This window comes from Rhinolophus sinicus, linkage group LG03 (assembly GCF_036562045.2).
Source record: "Rhinolophus sinicus isolate RSC01 linkage group LG03, ASM3656204v1, whole genome shotgun sequence".
NCBI lineage: Eukaryota > Metazoa > Chordata > Mammalia > Chiroptera > Rhinolophidae > Rhinolophus > Rhinolophus sinicus.
In genome coordinates this window covers 188,073,785-188,095,425 of record NC_133753.1, presented here as the reverse complement: position 1 = coordinate 188,095,425, position 21,641 = coordinate 188,073,785, and the positions used below count along the sequence as shown (strand labels likewise).

General features: G+C 41.8%; 1 protein-coding gene across 2 annotated transcripts in view; it reads left to right on the top strand.

The window, feature by feature from the left end:
- Nucleotides 1–228: 228 nt before the first annotated feature.
- Nucleotides 229–21,641, top strand: part of BASP1 (brain abundant membrane attached signal protein 1) — a 48,383-nt gene continuing 26,970 nt past the window's right edge. Inside the window, exon 1 of one of the 2 annotated variants that reach the window (XM_019739659.2) lies at nt 229–417. The gene's annotated coding sequence lies outside the window, so the exon portion shown is untranslated. Of the gene's footprint in view, nt 418–919; nt 1,149–21,641 lie in introns of those variants that run through there. The other variant, XM_019739658.2, reaches the window with a different exon arrangement.

Genomic DNA, 21,641 nt, shown 5'->3' with positions numbered 1-21,641 from the left:
CCCGGCTTTAACTTGTGCTCTTCTGTGCGGGTTGCCTCGGCTACCCCAGTCTTCCGAGAACTGATGGCCTCCATGAAAGCACAGACACAAAAGACAAACAAACAACCCGACGGTTCCATTCCTCGGGCTCGTGTCTTCCCTTCTTCCTCTCCCAAGTCCAGAGAGCATCCTCGCAGGGCGTCGCGCCCGCCCCTCCAGCTGGACCTTAGCGGTGGCGCTCGTTAGAAGCCGCAGCCTTCCCGGCTCAGGCCAGCGCGCCTCGTCCGCCCGGCGCCTCCGGGACATGCCTGTTGTTTGGAGGCCACCCTCAACCCCTCGGACATCCGTCCTTAGAGGCTAAGGGGGAACCCCCAGGTCACCCCCAGCCTCACTGCCTGCGGGCGTATAGGAATCTCAGCCGGAAGTAGCGAGCGAAAGGTATTTGGGTGCTGAGGAGGGTAGCAGGTGGCAGGGGGCGTCATTCATCACTTGTAGGCATCCCCTTAAGTCTGAGCGAGAGCCCGAGTACTTGTTATGAGAGAGAGAGAGAGAGAGCGAGATAGAGAGAGCGAGAGCGAGAGGAGAGAGAGAGAGAGACCCAGGGCAGCGCTGGAGTGGTGGGGGAGGGGAAAAAGGGCGGGGGGCACCAGAATCCAGAGGAGTGCAGGGGAGAGAGGGTGCGAGTGGGAAACCCGCATGGAGGGCAGATGAAGAGAAGCAGGAGGGGCACAGGGATGGAGGGGCGGGGAAGGGGGTCCACAGGGATGGAAAAGGGAGGTGGGGGGATTGGAATGGAGGGGAGGGACGTCAGGAGCGCACAGGGATGGAGGAGGGCGGGGCACCGGGATGGAGGGGAAAGAGGGAGGGAGGAGGGCGGGGTAGCAGGAGGAGGGAGGCTGGGCGGGCGGACGCGGCGGGGGAGGGCGCTGGGCAGGAAGGGGAGGGGGAGCGCGAGCGCAGGAAAGCAGAGGCTGCAGCCGCCGCGGCAGTAGCGGCAGCGGCAACGGCGGCGGCGGCAGCGCTCCAAGTCGCTCCTCGCTCCGGGTTCCGCCGTCGAGCCGGAGAAAGAGCCTCCTCCAGGGGCCAGACGCCAGGCCGGACGACACCAGCGACCCGGGCCCCTCGGCGGCACCGCGTTCACCTAGGGGCGGCGCAGGCACCCAGAGCCGGTAAGGAGGCGCGGACCTGGGGCGCCCGCAACCCCGGGGGCCTCCGTTACTCCACCGCACCGCGCCCCGCTCCCCAGGCCCGCCCTTCTCTCTCCGCGCTGCAGCCGGGTGGGTGTGGGTGGGTGGAAGTGCAGGGTATGATTAGACGGCGCCGGGCGTGGGGTCCTTCCACCAGGGCTCCGTCGCACTTCTGGGATCTGGGGTGATTGGGAGCCCCCGAAGTGGGTGGCTTCAGCTACTCGCCGGGTGGGGAGGATGGAGGGATGGCGAGTTCGATAAACCGAGTTGGGGGTGGGTGCGAAGCGGGAGAGAAGGTGATAGTTGAGGAAATTGCCTAATGCGAAGCCCTTTGAGTGCACTGAGTCCCAAAGGGACGGTTTTGTGGGGCTGAAGGGAGCGTATCTGTCATCGGAACCTTCCACTGCGGGGAAGAAAGCGTTTGGTGCGAGGGGCGCAGCAGCCGAAGATGGAGGGTGGGGGTGGGGGTGGGGTGGGGTGGGATTAGGGGAGAGGGAATACGCGGAATCTGGTCTGATCAGAGGAAGGAGGTGGTTTTTGGATTAGCAAATGGGTTTCCTCCACCCGTGGGACTCCTGAATCTTGGCTTGGGGTGGCCAAGGAATGCGAGATTCCCATGACAACGTGCCTCCAGAAGCACCTCTGAGTTGATGGAACAGCCAGCCTCGGACGTGGCTGAATTGCCTTCCCACTAACCCACGGGCCACCTCTGAACATCTGAGTTTTTGGAGTCTTCGGTTCAGAGAATGCACTGGGCGCCTACACCCGCGGTCCTGGCCGGGAGAGTGTGAGTTTGAACCTGACAGCGCGCGGTCCCTGACGGCCCAGCCCGGCTGTGAGCGAATGTTTGAGGTTTAGCAGATTTTGAGTAAAGCATTAACGCTGAAACCTGACACGCGGTTCCAGTCCCTTCCATCCCGAAAAATATAAATTGCAGAATCCCTGGATCCGGTCGTGCACACAATGCGCGGCTACAAACCGCATTCTTTTCATGAATATTCATCGAACGCTTGGCTGGGCTCCTTATCTGCTTCCCCAGAGATATTTCTGCCTTGAAACAAACTCCGTGGACAGCCTTTGCTTGTGTAATTTTCACCCTGCTGAAATTAGCACAGCGCACATGGGTGCATTTTTAGTACCTTGAGCATGGTTGACACACCTCGGTCTCCCGCGAGGCCAGTAGCACATACGTGGCCGATTAAAATGAAACACTAGCATCGAGATGGTCTTCCTACTATAGGGGTGTGACCAGCACCCCACACTCCCCACCCTCCCTCCGGGAGTACAGCCAGGGCTAACAGATCCCCAGTACTGCGGACAAAATGAATGAATCGGGACTGTAATTACCTATTCCTTTGTCTTGGCCTCGCGCATGCGCCACAGAGCAGGGTGTGGAGGGCCGAGCAGCCGGGGCTGATCTCTCCATCACCCACCCACCCACTCTCTCTTCCGAGGCCGAGGAACAAAGGCGTTTGCCCTAAATGTTGCGTGAAACCCTTGGGCGCAAATGACAGTCCTCTCTCCCCATCCCATGTGTATGTTTCTTCTTTATTAGGCCATCTGTCATCCTTTGCTTTCTTAGTGATTCAATTGATGAAAAATAAGATTTGCCGTTATAATGAGGACAAATTGTGAATTAAATATTTTTTAATCGAACACTGTTATTTTCCTTTCTTGTACTATCCATTGTTCTGTTTCCAGTAACATATTGCACTGCAGTGATGGTGACTCTCCTAATTTGCATTAATTAACTGTTTGACAGATTTTTGCTGCTGGTCATTTGATTAAGGGACATTAGTCTCCAAACGGACAGTGGGTATTGCCCCTAGTGTCACTACTTGGGAAAAATTGAGACATCTTGGCGTTTATAGGAACAAGATGGCCTACAAAACCCAGAATAGAGAAAATGGTTACCTTGTCAGGATCCTAACTCCTTTATTTTTCTCTTGATTCCTACCTCATTGTTTCATTAGAAATCCAGGCGAACCCCATGGAGATGGAAAGCCACTCTTGGGGGAGGAAGAAGGCAGTTAGGGTTGCTGGGGTGAATATGGTTAAGTTCATCACGCTTCCTTTTTTTTTTTTTTGCTATATCTAACAGAAGCCATGATGCATATACCTTTGATAGCTGATTTTCTTTCCAATAATGTATTATCCAGATTATAGCTTTGTAGATTTCTTCTTGGGCTACTTTGTTTTACTGTCCAAAAGGAGACATTGCGTATATAAAATAGGAGCTAAATATTATGTTTTTGCAATGGTACATATGCTTAAAAGAATTTTATACTTAAGTATTCTTGGTACAGCCTGATAGGACAACACGTGGCAGGAAAATGGAAATCATCTCTTTTGTTCCTTTTAATAAAAACTTGAACTTTGTATGTCAGGGCCTATACTTGGTACGGTAGCTGCCTGGTACCCTCACTATTCCTTAGTGTTGAGTGTTTTATTATGGTTTAGAGGGATATGTGTAGTATTTTTTCTTTTTTCTTTTTCTGTAGGTTGTGTTTTTGAGGGAGAGGTGAGCTGGATGGAATATAGACCAAATTCAATAACAAATATATCCCAATATACTCCCAATTCAATGAGTCTTAGGATTTTGAGCATGATAGTTTTTAAATGGAATAAGAATAAAAAAGATCAGTTACCTTATTCTTTGAGCTAGCTAGCTTTTTGTCAAGACTTAGCAGGTGGAGAAACGGAGCTAATTGGGCCTTTTGAAAAAATGCATCAAAGGTGACTATATGGACGGTGGTATTTTTGTCCTTAACTGATGCTTATGCTTTCGTTGTGGCATGTGGAAGAGAACTCCCCCCATCCCCTAATCACTCAAATTAAAATGTCCAATGGAAGAGCTCAGCTCAAAGGGCTTTAGCTACCTGTCCTTGGAGGCGACTTTAGTCTATCTTCCTGGATTTACCAGAACAAACCATATTATAGTGTAAGATATGATTTGTTGTCTCTTTAGTTTTTGTGTTTTTTTAAAAAATTCACATTAAGAACAATTTAAACCATTTTCATTCCATTAAGCCATGGTCAAGATAAGTGGAGTTTGAAAAACTTAAACATTTGGGGGATATTTGATCTCTATAAAATAGATGTTTTTGTTTTTCGTTGCGGTTTTGTAAAAAATTGCAAAACCCAAAACCATTTATATATGTACACATATATGTGTATGTATGCAATCATGCTATAAAATAAAATTTTACTCATAAAAGTAAACTAGTTGGTATAGAATATTTTATACGTGCTTCTTATTGGTCTTTGGAAAATAATGCATTTTCTTTCTAAATATGTTTGTATTATAAAAGGGAGAGAGCCTAGCTAGTCTACTAAGAAGTTTACTTCAGATTTCTACCAGTATACTCCTAAAACAAATGGGTTGCATTGTGTATCTTAAATCAAGATGTTCATTTATAGGCTTCAAAACTCACATTAAGCACCACTGAACATTAAAAGCTATAATAAACAATGCTATCTAAATAAAGGATTTATAAAATTGTTTTGTCTTTTTTTTGTGATATGTGGAAATTTTTGTTTTGGAAAATATCCCCCAAAAGCCCTGTCAACTATTATTTGTTAAAAACAACTGCTTTTGGTGTCTGGTTCTGTTGAAAGAAGTGCTTTGGTTTGTTTAGGCTTTTGTTTTTCTTATATGTAGTTTTTACCTACTCAGGTTTACGCCTTCTTTATCAAAAGATTAACATCTTAATGATTGTCTTCGCTGATAAACTAGAAACCAGGTAACCACTGAGGAAAACTCCTGTGTATATACACAAATTGAAGTTCTTGGGGAAATGATGTGGAAACTTCTTCATTTTATCAAGTTTTCTCAATTTACTGGATCATTTCCATTTATTCTGTCTCTTAAGGCTTAAGATAACCCAGTGCAACATGAACTTTACTCTTTGGCTTAATTATGGTGGATACATATCAGGAAATGACTTTGAGTTTGTAAATAGTCAGATTTTTTTAAAAGAGTACACTTGATGTGTTTTGGGGAGATTTTTTTGGAGGTGTCCTAGGGTATAGTGGAAAGAAACTGGATTTGGAAAAACCCGAGGCACTGGCTAGGCGACTTTGGGCAAATTATTTCAAACCTCTCTGGATTTCACTTTCTTCAGTTATAAAACTGGGATAATTATTCCTACTTTCAGGCTATAATAAGGACCACGTATATGTGTAAAAAGTACATAAGTACAATGCTGGCTCTTAGGGGCTCCAGAACCTCTCAGTCTGCATTTCAACACACAGAGTGTGATTGACACCACTAACTGAAATCCACATATTGAGCTGTGTTTTTGTTTCATGCTAATAATCAAGATCTGAGAGTTTTGGGTATATTTAGTCAGAAATTGGATATCTCATTCTCAAAGATGCTCAAATATCATAATTCCTAATTTCTGTCCTTATGGATTTATGTATTTGAAATTCTGAGATACTGTATGAGAATTTGCCCCAAAGTGGATTGAGTGAAACCAGGATGGCCACCCTCATTGAATTCCCCATGGCTGCTTATGTAACACAAGAGATGGCATTTACATTCTTTTGAAAAAAATACTGGAGTGATTTTAAAACCACGGAAGTTCCCAGCCTGCCAAAGGAAGGTTTTTGTTAAACGCCATTCCTTCCACAGCTATTAAGACAGACATCTAGGTAAGTGTCACATGAGAAAAATTGTCCAGTGAACCTTAAGAAACGTAGAAGACAATCATATAGAGCCAAATTCTTACCAGAATAGTTTAATTGCAGTTTTGAGAAGGCGCAAGCCCAAGGAGCCTTGTGATTAAACAGCATTCTGTTTTTCCCTCTGGAAGTCAGAAATTGGATGAAAGGGGATGCCGAGAGTGTCTCAGAGTGTGTGTTCCTTTTTCTGAACCCTAAGGATTTAAGTAACTTAAAAAAAATCAAGCTTTCCACAGGCAACAGAGTTTTGAACAAACACAGGGAAAGCAGATTTTTTTTGACTAGTCAAGGCCATCAGTGTGGGGAGGTTGCCATTGAGCAAGCTTCAAAGTCTAGGAATAAATTCCTGAAAGCTTCAGAGATTGAGAAATAGAAACCATCTGCAAGCACAGCGGGTACAAGGCATAAGGAAACATTTCAAGATAATATAGGAAAATGGTGTGCAGTGGGGAGAGCAACGCGTTTACACAGTATTTCCCCCTTATCACTTAAATATTTTATGAACTTGTTTTTGAATTGATTTTTTTTGTTGTGGTTGTTCATTTTGGTTGAGGGAGGAAGGGCTGGGCTTCATGGGTTTGTTTTTTGGACTTCTCTGTGAAATGTATATTTCAGCCATTGTACCTTGTGAGGGAGTGTGGTATTTAGAATGCTGGTTAGGAAGGCTAGGTGAGGTGGAATTGGACTCGAGCCAGATTCACTGGGTCAAGAATCTTGTCTCAGCCATTTTCTAGCTGTGTGAATTTTGGCCAATTACTTACCTTCTCTGTGCTTCAAACCCCATTTGCAAAATGGAGGTTACAATACAGAGTTATTATATGCATTAAGTAAAATCCTCCAACACTTAGGACAATGCCTCATAAATATTCTTTGCACCTTTACTTAGCACAGTCACCGTAAAGTGGTGAGAGGCCCAGCTTTCTTTACTTCATTCTCTAAGTCTGTAGCTGTTCATATGCTTATTTCAGAGAGGTCAGATTGCCAGACAGGCCATGGTGGTGCCTTGAAGAGTAGTTCGTAGGATATTGAAGTTTGTGGTTTAGAAAAATCCTCCAGGTGTAGCTATGACACCTTGAATTTGTTGCCAGAACACTTGTCCTAGTTTCAAAAGTCTAAAGTGGGTAGGTGAAGACAACCCCAGCCTCCTTACTGAATTGCTGTTAAAATGAAAAAAAAAGTGAAAGTACCGGAAAATTAAAGACCTTCAGAGAAAGGCTCATTGTATGACCTTGGGGATAGATATAATGCATTCAGATTCCTGAAGAACTCGGTTGGCTTTGTTGTGTCCCCAATCAAGGTGTAGCATTAGCATTTGAAAGGGTGTCTCATTAGTAGTACTAAGATTGATATAAACCAACTGAGATGCTTCAAATTCCAAGGACGCACATGGTATATTCCCTTTCCCCTTTCCCAAGTTGCTGTCACCCCCATTCCAGGAATAAAACTGATGCTTGTATTATGCAGGAATGTAAAGGTGTTGTCATCTGTTGACAAAAATCTTTGAAAGTAATTATCCGCATGGAGACCTTAGTCACTGTGTCCTTAGAAACAAAAAAGTGCTTGGGAATTCCAGATATTTGGGATTGGTACATCCTCCAATCAGTTCCAACCTGTCAGGCCATTAATTCTGCCCAGGTGATTGGTTTTTGGCCTTCTGGACACCCGGTTTTTGCTATTGAGTGAAGGTTAAAGTCATTATCATTTTGGTTAAATCATTTTTTAATAGTTTATTTAAGCATGTTTTGAATCGTATGGATTAGGAGGGAGATTATTTTACTTTGTCAGTTATTCACTGTAGGCAAGAGGTTTTGGATATGGTAGTTGTATCTTTTTTAAAAACTTTCCTCCAGCACAGAGGTGGTTTTTTTTTTTTTTTTTAATCTGGAACAGTTAAGGGATGGAACTGGACATTTGTTGACTATTTATTGTATGTTATATGCTCGAATTTTATTCTCTCAAGCAAATTATTAGATGCATTTTACCTGTGAACAGATGAAAAACAGCATTAAATAATGGGCATAAGATTCTAGAGCTACTAGAAAGTGATAGAATTCAAGCGTATGTCTGATGGTCCCTCCCCTCCACAGTGCTGCGTACACTGGGCTTCCCACTCGCCTTGGCCATTTTACCTTATGCGGCATGGAGACTGGAGGATAAAAATGGATAACCTTCTAACATACTAACACCTTCAATAGTGATGTAGAGAGACCCATACTAAGTTCTTCAATGAAACATGATGTATCACAGAAGAGCTGCATGGAATACACATTTAATCAGTAAATACATTAAGTGACATAGATTAGAAGTGCTCCTTGTCATAGTGACCATGGACTAGTATCCTCGAGTCACGCCTTTTCTAGTATGCTGATGATGGCCGCTCTTAAAAGGACGGTGGATGAATTTGGTGGGTTTGGTTGGCCACCTTCTCTTTCCTCATTATACTTCACAGGTGGAGGAGGTAGTTAACTCAGATACCTTACCTGTAATTCTACTTTCAGATACTAATCAGATACTAGTCAGCGCCCCCTCCAGCTGTATAGTTAGGGTTGCCTGATAGAACTGAACCAAGTCCTGTTAACCAGTTTTCATTCTGCTTCCATGCAGGAGTCACAAAAAAACTCGTGGCTGTTTTAAATACTATCCGAACTACAACCTGAGTCCTTGTAAATACTTGTGTCAGCATAACAAAAGGTTCGAAAGCTCATGACTAAAACATGTATTTTGGAGCTCAAAAGGATTTTTAGGAAAATTCTCCGCTTGCTCAAGGTCCCATTAGCTGGCTGAGTGGAAACCCAGGTGATTTCCCAATAAAGCTTCCTCCTACGTGTCCCTCCCTTCTGTGTAATTGAGTCAAACTTTTACTCACTGTCTGCTACTTCAAAAAAAAAAAAAAAGTCCTACCATTTTTTTGAAAACCCAAATCTGATTTTGTGTCCCTCCCTGCTACCCTCTGTTCCATCTTCTGCCTTTCACACGCTGCTGTGTCCCTTGTCTCCAGGTGCTACCTGTTACTGCTTTACCTATGTGCCATTCCCCCCTCGGCTTATCTCTCTGCTTCTTACATTATAGGCACATGATTTCCTCCATAAGCCAAAGAATTTGTGGCATGCACTACAATAACTCATAAAACTAAATTTTAGTGTCATCTTTGTTTTCCTCCTAAAACGAACAGTGGTACAAAGTTGGGGGGCTGTGGGTGGAAGTTACACATTTGAAAAGAAAGTCAGTTGGTTTTAGACTAATTTGGGGGCTATGGAGTGAGTGGAACAATCGGGCATTGTGCCCTAGAAATGCTCAGGAAACTCCTGGAAAATCCAGCATGCAGTATTGTGGAGAGGTGATGGATGGACTTGAGCTTTTATATGGATTACTAGCGTTATCTGTCTGGCTTATTGGTTTGAGAGCTGCATGAAACATGAGGTTCAATCTCTTTTCTTTAGGATTATCATTTACAGTATTTGGGCCAGTTTAGAGGATTCAAAAGAGCTCTAAGTTGCTGAAGTTGTCATTAAAATATGGAACTTAGGTACAAGTTGTTAAAACACTTTGCAAAACTTAACATTCAGATGTTTGAAACTGATTTTAACAGTGTTAACTGTTTACACTTGTATTTGGTGAAACTGTGACAGTCGTAGATGAGACACAATTTTAATTTCATATTTAAAATGATCTATTTAGACATTTTAATAGTGGAGAATAAGTTTTAATGAATTTACATTCCCCCCCAGGGAATCTGCAATAAACATGTGACTTCCGTTTCTATAATGCTGTTAATTATTATAGTTTTGCAGGTTCAGAAAAGGATATCTCCCTAAAATAAGCCCAAATCAGAACCTCTTTTTAAAGTTTATAAAGAAATAGATGTGAGAGAATATTTTTTCCTGGTTGAACATTCTAAATAAGTTTCCTGGATTGCTTGGCAAAGTGATTTTGAAGACTCCTATCATTTACCCGTTGACAGCCCTTCAAAACACCATGACCACCTAGGCTAATATAATAGCTAAGTTTAATTGTGACAAGATCTAATTAGGGAAATGGTATATCAAAAGGGAAAACAGGGGCGTTCCAATTTCGGGTATCCCCTCTCACAAGAGAGCTGTACTTTCGCTTTAATAAAAATCTTTACTCCTCTTAAAAAAAGAAAAGGGAAACATCAGCAACCATCTAGTAGCTGTGAGGACATCCCTGTTTCTTCAGGGTGCATATAAGAAGGTTCTCAGAATTGTTGAGTCTTTGCAAAGTACTGTCTTAAGCTTCTCTGAGCTTGTCTTGGAAACTGGAAGGGTATATTTGCTGTCTTTGACCTTTACAAATGTTCTTAGCTGTTTCAATAGAGGATAAACAGCTTCTGTATTTGCCTTAGTCATATTTAAGATGATTGGGGAAAAGGAAAATCTAGAGAAATTGGTGATTTACAGGAGATTAGAGGTGACTTTCTCCCTTCCTTTATCCTGCATTTCATCAAGAAGGTAGGGTGAGGTTATGTGACCACTTGAGTATTTGCTATATACATTGTATGGTTAAACTAGGTGTTCTGGAATATTCTCTGAAGGACTTATTTTCCTAAGGAAAGAAGAAAGGATCTCAGTTAACAATTGTGGTGACAGGTAGTTGCTGGGTCTTCTTGTGATCACCCAGCCTTGGTGACCACCCTGTTGACAGGAGGTTTCCTGTGGCAAGAGCATTTCCTCAGTAGCCCTGGTGCTCTTTTGTAGACACCTCAGGCTTTGAATTCCCAGGGCTCACCCAGGTGGACTTTAGAAACCTGATTCTAGAACTTTCAGTGTTTGGTTTCCAAATAGCAACAAGTATTTCTCCCAATACTCTCCCAAAGGTTGTTAAGACAAGATTGATAATGGTTTCCCAGGTGTATGTTTCTTCATGTGACTCACATCTGGAGGTGATTCTTCTACCTCATGCAGTCCAATGGTTGACGAATGAAAAGTGTCATTGAAGATTTCACTGGTGTAAGAGACACAAACATTAATAGCTCACTCCATTCACCTCTACCCTTTCTGTTCAAACTGGTTTTGTTTCCACCATCCAGAAAGCTTAGCTTTGATTTCAGCTGCGCTAGTTTCCTGGGTGAGCGGTTGTCCTAGGAGACCTCAACTGGCCACAATGCGGCGAGAAGTAACTACACAATGGAATTATAACACATGATTTCACTAAGGTAAGACTTGTAGTTTCAAATGCAATGCGCTCTCAATGGGTAAGCCATTCTATTAATATTTCTAAGATATTAGGTTTAATTTACTACAAACTCTGAGTGCAGCGAATACAACAGAAAAGTGAGTTTAACAAAAAAATGAATTTAAAAGTCAGCAGTCTTCACATCTCTCCCCCTCACCCATATAACTATCTTCGTTAGTCCTTTCTGCTTAAAAAATATCACTTTGTTGTACTTTAAACTTTAATGCTGTCAACAGTAACACATTTTTTGGCTATCTCCTTGCTTCCAGCAACAAGTACTACAACGTTAAGGGGAGAAGAAATGGTGATTAGAGGGAGCAGCTGGCAAATTAGCACAACTGTGTTCATGCTACCCCTTTCACTTGCCTTCTTTAGACCAGTAGACCCTACTTGTGGGTCTCTTTCTTATATTGATCCCATTGGCTATGCATACTAACTACCACAGGAGCATCCATTGTCATTTCTGTAGTGAGATAGCCAAACATATGAGACAAAGGGCATAGCAGTCCAGAATTATGTCATACTGCAAAAAAAAAAAAAAAAAAAAAAAGTTACTGCTATTTCTAAGGGGAGTGAAAAAAACTCACGCCAGTTTTGAGCTGGGTATGATTCCTGTTGGAAGAGGATGTGAACTGGGGGAGATAGATCTAAAAACCAAAACCCAAACCTAAACTCCTGTGGTATTTAGACAGTTGTTAACATTACCAGCATGCAGCGTAGCAAACCAGCAGGTCCTGACATGTTGGCAATTGTTTGCATAGTTTACTTGGTAGAGGACATTTCTAAGAGAACGAATGTTTCAGAGCACTGATATGCGCTGTGGTTAGTGTGAGGTTTAATTGGCCGGGGATGCATTTCCATTTAAACTGGATTCTGATAACACATTTAACTACCTTCCTACCTGATTAAACAGTCCAAACGAGACAGAGGGAGAGGCATTTGTGAGCAACAGCATTTCTTAACTAAATATTGAGGTTTTAAAAAAACACCCTTCTTTCTGATGAGGAAATAGCTGTTCTGGAGGGAAGTTCAACATGGTAATGTTGCAGCCATGTTTCTAGATGGAGAGAGCTGAACACCATTCCTCTCTAGTCCCCGGAATGACCTATTCCCCCTGTGTGGGCAGGGTTTCTGGTAAGTACAATACAGGAAGCAAAGTTACATTGTTCTGGATCAGCAGTTCATTACTTCTTGTTTCTGACCCCGACTGCTCCCTCCTCCTACTGTTTGCATGGACGGAAAGGAGCCGCAGGTGACTGGGATATGAGAAGAGGAAGGGACAGGGTAGAGGGGGTGAGCCATGGAAGTGGTGGAAGACACTGCGCTTTGTTCCTGCTCTGTCTGCCATAGCAAAATGCCACAGCCTGGGTGGCTTAGACAATAGACATTGATTTTCTCATAGTTATGGAAGCTAGATGTCCAAAATCAATGTGTTGATAGATTCGATTTCTTCTGAGGTCTCTCCTTGGCTTGCAGATGGCTGCCATCTTGCTCTGTCCTCCCGTCGTCTTGCTTCTGTGTGCTTGCATTCCTGCTACATTTGGTGTGTCCTAATCTCTTTTGTGTATGGACACCCATGCTGTTGGATTCAGGCTCACCCCAATGGCCTCGTTTTAACTTAATCATCTCTTTCAAGGCCCTCCCTCCAAATGCAGCCACAAGTTGAGGTCCTGGAGCTTAGGGCTTCAACAGATGAACTTTGGGGTGATATAACTCAGCTGATAACAACTCCTGTTGCAGGCCAAGAAAGGTGGTTTATTTACCGTGAAGAACAATTTGAAACTCCTGTGCAAAACGCTGCTTCATTTGTTCCCGCCCTCAAGAAGGGAGCGGGGAGACTCAGCAGTACTTGAGCCCCTGGTGTAATCCTCACTGGCCCATGTGGGACCAGGACACGTGTCCTCATCTGACACATGAGATACAGAGAAGTTAATTTCCTGAAGGTTCACAGTGCTAGAAAAGGTAGAGGCTGGTGTGGGATTCAAAGCTATGTTTCTGTGGCCCCATTGTCCTGGGGGTGGCATAGTGTGTGCAGATGCCATTCCCTCTGCTGTGCACGTGATGAATGCGTACATGAAAGAGGCCTCAGGATCCTCAACCAATCAATACGCATTAACACATAGTGAAACCTATTTTTCATTCTAGGACTATATTGTATATTATCCTGTTTTTCCTCTGCCTGAAAGCTTTTCCATTAGGTTATTTATATACTCAAGTATTACAAGAGAGTGAATAAAAGAAAAGAATTTACCTAGTGCATCCAGTGTAAAGAGTTAGCTTGTCTTGAGTGAATTAAAATAGAGTTATTCCGAGGTAACCCATTTAAAAATCTCCAACCAAGTGACAATGGTAAAGACCCTTCCTATTCTGGATGGAAGAATTGACCAGAAGTGCAGGCCAGTTTAAAAATCCTATTCTGGTATCCCTGCTTATTGGTAGGGATTCTCCATACCAAATATTACTGTGGGGCAAGTTTTATTGGGTGGAGACTTGAAGGCATTAAAAGATAGAGGCTTTAACAACTGCAAGTGTGGGGAGCATGGCTGGAGTTTTGCTAGGTTTCTACACAATGGGACACTGGGGAGCAGGAAGTAAGAAGTGTCAGGAATCATACGAAGTCTTGAAGTCTTTGACTACAAAAGTGAAGGCTAATGGATTTTTGGGCCTTTCCAAGCAATAAAACAAATAGTGATACTTAAGGGATTCTTTGAGGGGCATTCTCAGCAAATGCGGATGTGGGTATGTCTACATTTAACAGTTTTGAAAGACTCTTTAAAAAGCAATTTACAACTTTTGAGGGTGCCCTCTCAAGTGATGCAATCATTGCTTTCTGTTTCAAATTTCAAGTCATGTAACACTGTGAACTATGGCCCTAAAAACACTACCTCATTAATCCACAGTTTAATTGAATATAACAATTCAATTTGACCAGATAAACTACTGGCCCTACAACAATTGAAAGTTGGTGCTGTTTAATATCTTTCATTAAAAAAAGAAAAGAAAAATTCAGTGCTATATTTTTTGCATGTAACGTGATGTGAGTTAATGTTTTATCTCTAATTTCTACAGCATCTCTTTTCAAGCCAATGTCCATGGTCCTCTTTTCGTGCTCACTTTCTTGGTCAGTAGCAACTTCCGTTCATTCCAGAAAGCTGGCCTCTTCCTGGTAACAAAGCTGTATAGACTGTACCTTGTAATTATCTCACACATCCGTCCATTTCCCTTGTTGGGGAGAAAATATTTCCCTCTATCTTTCAAGATTCTTTTGGCTGGTCGAACAATCAAATTGACACGAGACAGATTAAAATTAAAGTTTAATAACACGTATATCTCATGTACACATGGGAGAGACCCAGGAACACTGAGAAACTTGCCAACATGGCAGAAGCCATCACCTTAAATACCACCTTCAGCTAAAGACAAAAGCAGTGAGTGGAGAGTCAGTTATGGGAGGTGACCAAGAAAAGCACAGGTAATGAGCACAGGTAATTGTTACTCAGATTTAAGTCCATGCCTTCTCCGTTGCCAAGGATTTCTAGAGATTTAGAGTTACCCTCTCTTCCAGGTATGGAGAGGGTGATCCCTCTCTTAATTTACTCAAGATAAGCTAATTCTTCACAAACGGAGATTGCCCTCACAAATGTAAATATCCTTTTACAAAGGATAACTTCTACTAGGTTTTCAGAGCTTCTCCCGTGTCTGATGTTTCTTAAAATTAACCAGCCCCAAATAACCAACATCCCCAAAGAGGCATATTGTGGGGCAGCAAACTCTGCTTCCCTTCATTCACTGCTCTAAGCCATGAACCTCATCGAAGCTTCTAGCCCTGTCTTTGGTTATTGCCCTAATACTCTTCTAAATCTGTGCATTCCTGTGCCTAAGGCTTTATATAGCAGGACTTTCAGGTACACTTAGACTAAAATACCAGAATCCTTTGCTGATCTGCAAGTTCCTGCAGTCACCTTCTGTTTTCCTCTTCAGCCTGCTTTCACCCTCACACTCACCTACTCTCTGTTCTCCAGCCACATGACCCACCTCTCAGTTCTCCCCAGTGCTCCAAGCTCTTTCCTACTGTTCCTTCTGTCTGGAATATTCTTTTTCTCACTGTCCAAATATTCCTCAGCTTACGTGCCACTTTCTCAGACACGCCTTTCCTGACTGTCCCCACACTTCTTGTAGCACTTGCCATTTTCGTCTCTGCATGTATTAAAAATTGATGTGATTATTTAATGTCTCTTGATGAAATGACCCAGGAGGCAGGGATGTATCCGTTTTGTTGACCCTTAACAGTTCTGGTACATACTAAGCCCTCCACATTTGTTCAGTGCCAAAGGTTGCCTACTGTACATTATAGTCATGGAGGGCACGTGTCTTGAAAGTCACCTTTGGCAGCTGAGGTGACTTCCATTTATGGACAGTAAATTTCACCTTATCAGTGGTGCTAACGATGAAGATGAATATCTGATGAACTCCAATTAGTGTAATTATTCTGTTTCCAGGCAGTAACCTTGGTAGTAATTGTTCTAAATCCCTGAGACATTACGAGTAATTAGTACTAACGGCTGGTGCATCTAAGTAAGCTTCCTTCCAAGGCATTCTCAAAGGAAGAATAAAATTGTATATTGTTTTTGGGGAACAAATAGGATGACACTATGGAATCTTTGGAAGTAAACCACAGGGACTGAAAGCTGGGATGACTGTCCTTGCATTCTTCATCCCTTCTCCCAAAACATTGAATATGACAGTTTTCTCCAGAATGGTCGTTACAGAGCAGCATTTTGTAAGCCTTTGTGAAGTTGTGTGCATGGACCCCCAGACGAGCTTGTGGCTTTAAATCTTTATTTACACATTGGTTTATTGTAAACCTAACAAAGTAAATAGGATCTAGCCCTGGTTTTGTGCTGTGACCACTTAACTCTAAATTGTGAGTTACTCCAGCCCAGGACCTTGCTTCATGCATGTCTGGATGTCCGTTTCTCCCACAGAACCTGTGGTTCAGTAGCTGGCTGAGGGCACAGAAGGGCATGTTTCATGGCTCTTGACTCTGTGCTGTACAAATAAGTCACATGTCAGAATGTTGTCCTTTGCTTTATTTTCACATCCAGGAACCAGTTTGTAATGAATCTTTCGCAAACATCCCAGTGTTTTCTTTGGGAGGGTGTAGGGGAGGAGAGGGGTGGCGGGGGAGGAACACAATTAAGACAACATTTGTGATTTACTCCCTGCCCTCCATGTTTCCAAGTACTCCCTGATGGTCTGTATTCAGTTTTCATGGTCTCACTCCTGGGTGTCATTGGCCTTAGTTTGAACTAAGATTATCAGAGATAATTTGAGTTAATGGAGACTTGAAGACGTTAGAAGATAGTTAACCCTGAGATCGCTCACAGAACCCTGATTTGTCTAGTTTTCTAAAGCCAATTCTTATCGATGAAATTCTTATTCTAAAACAAGTAGTTGTTTTTACAATGATATGAAATTGATTTCCAAAGTAACCTGTAGTTAAGAAATAATAACACAGGGTTCCAGTAAGTAAGTCTAATCTGATGATACAACTTATTCATTCTAGAACATTTCTGGATATATTTTAGTAGGCTTTTTCACATGTTGAAAGTATAGTTATAGTTGTGATTGCAGGGTCTTAACTGTCTACCTCTGTGAGCTGAGTTGGGGCATAAGACGTTCTCATACCATCTACATAATTTGTACCATAAACACTTGCTACTTTTATTGTTGAATCAGTACCGTGTCTCAAAATGGTCTCATTTGAAATGAATTCAGTTTATGAATTAGCCAGTGGCATTGCTGCAGCTTTGACCCCTTTTGCTCCCTGTCCTTTCCTTGCTGCCTCTCCCCCCAACATACAGGATAGCACTTCCATATGGATCTAAAGGAGCCAGCTATCAGGACAAGAAAAAGCACAGCGAGGGCCATCTACTCCAGAAGGTCATGTCAGTTTAATTTAATTTGAGTGGCAGAATAGAAAGGACAGTGATAGCTCTTTGTAACTTAAATTTTTTTGTTTTTATCTTATGTATTACGCATCCCTAACTCGCCATTTCAAACTTCATGTTTTGTTTTGAAGGCTTGGCCCAGGTTGTAGATGGTGTACTTGGGATACATAATTAGCTGGAATGACATGGTTGGTATCAATGGTTGAGCAGCACTTTGTGACACAAATGAGTAACTGGATGACTGATACACATTTTGATATGTATGTCCAAACCCTCTGATGTGACTTGCTAGGATGAAAGTGTCATTATGGCTTCAAAAATGGGGAATATAAGCAGAAAAGTTGCTGTGGCTGCGTGGCATGAGTGGTGTAGATGTTTAGATTCTGACATCTCAGCTCCAGGAGATAATCTACATGGGCCTCAGTCTTTGGGAATTGTGGGGACGTATTTCACCTCCCTTCAGTTGTGTGACGGTTATTCTATTTCTGCTCTATAAATTTGTTATTGGGTTGGACACACATGATGTACACTTATTCATTTGAAGTCATAAGTAAAAAAAAGTTTATATAGTTATAAAAGGTACAAATATTGCTTTTGTGATGAATTCATTCTTTATTTAAAGATTAGTGGCTTTTGTAAGCATTATTTCTAAGACTGCGCTTTTTAAAAACAGTTCAAATGAGCAAACACTGTGGGGTTTTTCTACTCTGTTAAATGCATTGTGGGGAAATACAAACCACATTAAAATATTGCACAATTAATGTTTGTTTATTGGATGAGCTGGAGATGCGAAGACTTGTTTCCTTCCTTTTAAGGAGCTTATAGTCAGTGAAGGCAAACAAGAACGCCAGTAATTACAACGAGACAAGTGTTAGTCTGTAAAGAACAGGGCTAGAGATATTAACTAGTGGAGAGTCATTAAATCAACTACTTGGATCAATCGTTACCTCTGTCCTTTCCCTACTCTGCTGTCAGAGCCACCTCTTGCACTTAACTAAGCCATGTGAGATATTCCAAGTTCAACAGGCCATTATTTAAAGAATTTTATGTGAATATCACTTTTGAGACTATGAAAGTCAGGATTGATTTCATTTAATTCTAATGTCTTAATCACTAGATAAGAAAGATATTTGCATATCTTAAATTTCCATGAAAAACAAAGTACTTTGGGATTATAAATGGAAGGAAAAGCCTTCCAAGAATAGTTAGTTCTTAAAACACAGTAAGAATATCCTTTGATCATGAGCAGCACTTCCTTACAGTAACTTAAGAACCATGTGGGGCAGCGTCCCCGCAGTTACTCCCTCCTGCCAGCCTCACTGCCATCGGACAGGCTAGTCAGCTTGAGAAACAAGAAGAATTGCTGTTTTTCTGACTTCAAGATTCCAAGAAAAGTGCACAGTGGTTTGCAGGATTCTTTAAATCTTTATTCTAGGGAACTTACTTCTTGAATCCAAGGAATGAGGGGTGGGGCTTTTTGTTCCAGAGACATCTCTAGGAACACAAGTTGAGGGTGCCCGGAAATGACTCTGAAATTGCATGTGACATATGATGAAAGACGGTGTCTTATACAAAGAAAACACTTTATTTTGATAAAAGCTACTTTGGAAGATGTTAATTCCAGAGTTTCTTTGGGGTAAGTATGCAGTGCTAAAGTTGACAGATCATTTTGCTGTTAATGTTGTGTCATAGGAATTATATTTCCCTACGTATCTAGTCCTTTTTTGCCCTAAAGTGATGGTTTCTCTTGACTCCTGAATTGCAAATCGCTTACAGAGGTAGCTGCGATGCTTGAACATGACTTTTTTTTTTTTAACTGAAGTCTCTCAACACACTTGGAAAGATTGTTAACCAGTCTCTTATCATTCCTCTAGCCTTCACCTTCTAGTCTGGTTTGTACGACCTGTCATCTGTAATGACTGATTGACAACTGATTACTTCTCAACCCCACAGGGAAATGCCTTGGACATAGGAGTCTGCTCTGCTTGACTGTCGTTTCTCCTAGAACTTCAGGCAGTAGGTAGCCCACAGTAATTGCTCGATATGAATCAATGAACACATCTTCTAGATTATTCTACCTTGGAGGAGAAAAGCAAAAATGATTTATTCTTACATGTCTTTAAAAGAATGTATACATTTGTAGGGATCTTGGACAAACGATTTAGAGACCTAGTTTCCTGGTTGATAAATGAGAATTAGAGTGTTGGCTTTCTGTCAATGTTCTCTCCTAAAGAGTTAAATGGCTACTGAATATATCCTGAGAGCATGTGCTCAGAGTTTAGTTTTCATTTATTGTTTTATAAAAACAGAAATGTCTTAATAATAGGAATTAGAGATTTTTATTAAGTCCTCATAGACCCTAATATCTAAAAGTTGAGTAGTTCAAGTCTGGTGAGTAATGAACACTTTTAATTACATCTATGTCTTAAGAAAAAAATTCTCATTAGGTCATCTTGACGTAAATGAATCACAATTCTGTGTATGAAAACACTGCTTGTGCTACTGTGTAATTCCCCTGAAATTTTCACAAGCTGGAAGTTTTCTGTATGTCTTGAAGGCTCATTAATGGAATCTTCCAGCCCAGGCTGTGGTAAACAGCCAAGAATTCTTCATAGAGGTGTTGTAAGGAGGCCTGCTATCAGGAAGGCTGTTTGATGGGGGCACAAAGAACCCTCCTTGCTCATCTGGAATGCTCTTCGGAATTAGAACACAGAGTAAGTTCTATTCTTAATATGAGTAACGTTCATAATTTTCCTCTTGAAGAAGGAAAGCTGTCTCAGTCTGCTGTTGAGCTTGCAGGCATTCCAGGTGTGGCCCTCTGGAAATGAGGGGTGTAAATGAGGATTCTGCATCCTGGCCCTCCTTACGTGTGCTCTTATGTTGCTTTCTAAAGCCAGGGTACTTAGAGTGTCATCAAACTAGTACGAAGCATAATGTGTGTGTTGAGTCTGCTTAATCATATAAATGCTTATTTGGGGGATTATTGTCTTTTCCCAGCTCTCTGTCACATTCTCTTGGATGTATCTAAGCAGTTTGACACGACACCTTATTTGGTTTGTGACTTGAAATTTTTGTGTGAATTATACTTTTTCTGTTGTCTAGGTGCCTTTCTATTTCTTCTCTATTTAAGTTGCTCTTTTTTTGTCAGAACAGCACTGGACTTTCCCCCTCCTTATAGTCAAACCAGATTCTTTTGGTTCTCCTCATCACCTCAGCCTTCTTAGACGGGAAAAGTGGTCGCAATTTTCAACCAACTCAGTTCACAAATAGCTGCCTAGCTGAGTTTTTATTGAAACCAAAATAAAACTTCAAAGAAACTGAAGAAGCTTGAGCCTCACTTTTCTCCCTTTCAACTAACACCTACCGATGTTTATCTTGGAAATAATTTGATGTTTATTTGCTGAAGCATGTAGTTAAGTGTTAATGGAGACTAATGTCAAGCTTTTGAACCGTGTGCAGAAGGCTTTAATATTCAGTGTTGAGCATTTGATGCTCTGTGGTCATGGGTTTCTATGGAATCCATGAAAGCGAGGGGTAAAAATGCTTACCTGGCCCCCACATAGTCTCAACTGAATGTGCTGAAATGCAGTCACAGGCGTTTCATTTCACATCTGAACTTGACCCACCTTTTCTTCATATCCTGTCATCTCTTTTCCTGCATTACACCATGTCCAGTTTGTCATCCGGTTTTCCAGCACCATGAACTGTTCACAATTTCTGATAAATATCTCAAGTGTGGCATAAATGATGTACCTATTTAAACATGACTCATTATGGATTGTGTTTAAATATTGATATGACGGTGACTTTTCAAATATTTGGAAATTTCTTCTTGAGGGCAAACTATTGATCACCTGCTTTCTATTCGAATTTGGTTATCTTCAGTAAACTGAAGTACCTTTCCACTCAAACGAGGACTGCCTGGTTATCGGATAAATGCCTAGACAAGGAGGATTTACTGCTTGCTCCTTTTAGCCGGGTAAGAAGCCAACTTAGTTGGCTCCAGCCAATAAAATGTATAAATGATTGGGGGGTGGGTGGGTAAAGTTACCCAGGTCCTTATTCTTACCTGAGTAATCCGTCAAACCTGACTAAATATTACCCACTACCTTTAGCTCCTTTTGAAAGGAAGTATGGCGTCTATGAAAAGTCCCCGCACTCTGTTTTTTCTTGGTAAACCATTTTTGAAGTCACCAAAGTCAGGGTCCAAATAAAATAGGTCAATGATAGATAGTACAGTCATGCCCCCTTATTTGCAGGGGATGTGTTCCAAGACCCCCAGTGGATGCTTGAAAACCTCAGAGAGTACCAAACCATATATATATATATATATATATATATATATATATATATATATATATATATATATATATTACGTGTTAGCCTATACATTCGTACCTTTTCACTTAAAGGAAGCACTTTATGACTTCTTTGGCTATTTGAATTGCTGGCATCACTACCCTTGTGCTTTGGGGCCATTATTAAGTAAAATAAGGGTTACTTGAATAACAGAACTGTGATGGTTGTTCTGATAACCTGGCTGGCTACTAAATGGCAGGGGAGAGTCACATCCCGAATGCGACTGAGCTACACAGTGAGAGATTCATTACGTTACCCAGAATGGCACACAATTTAAAACTTACGA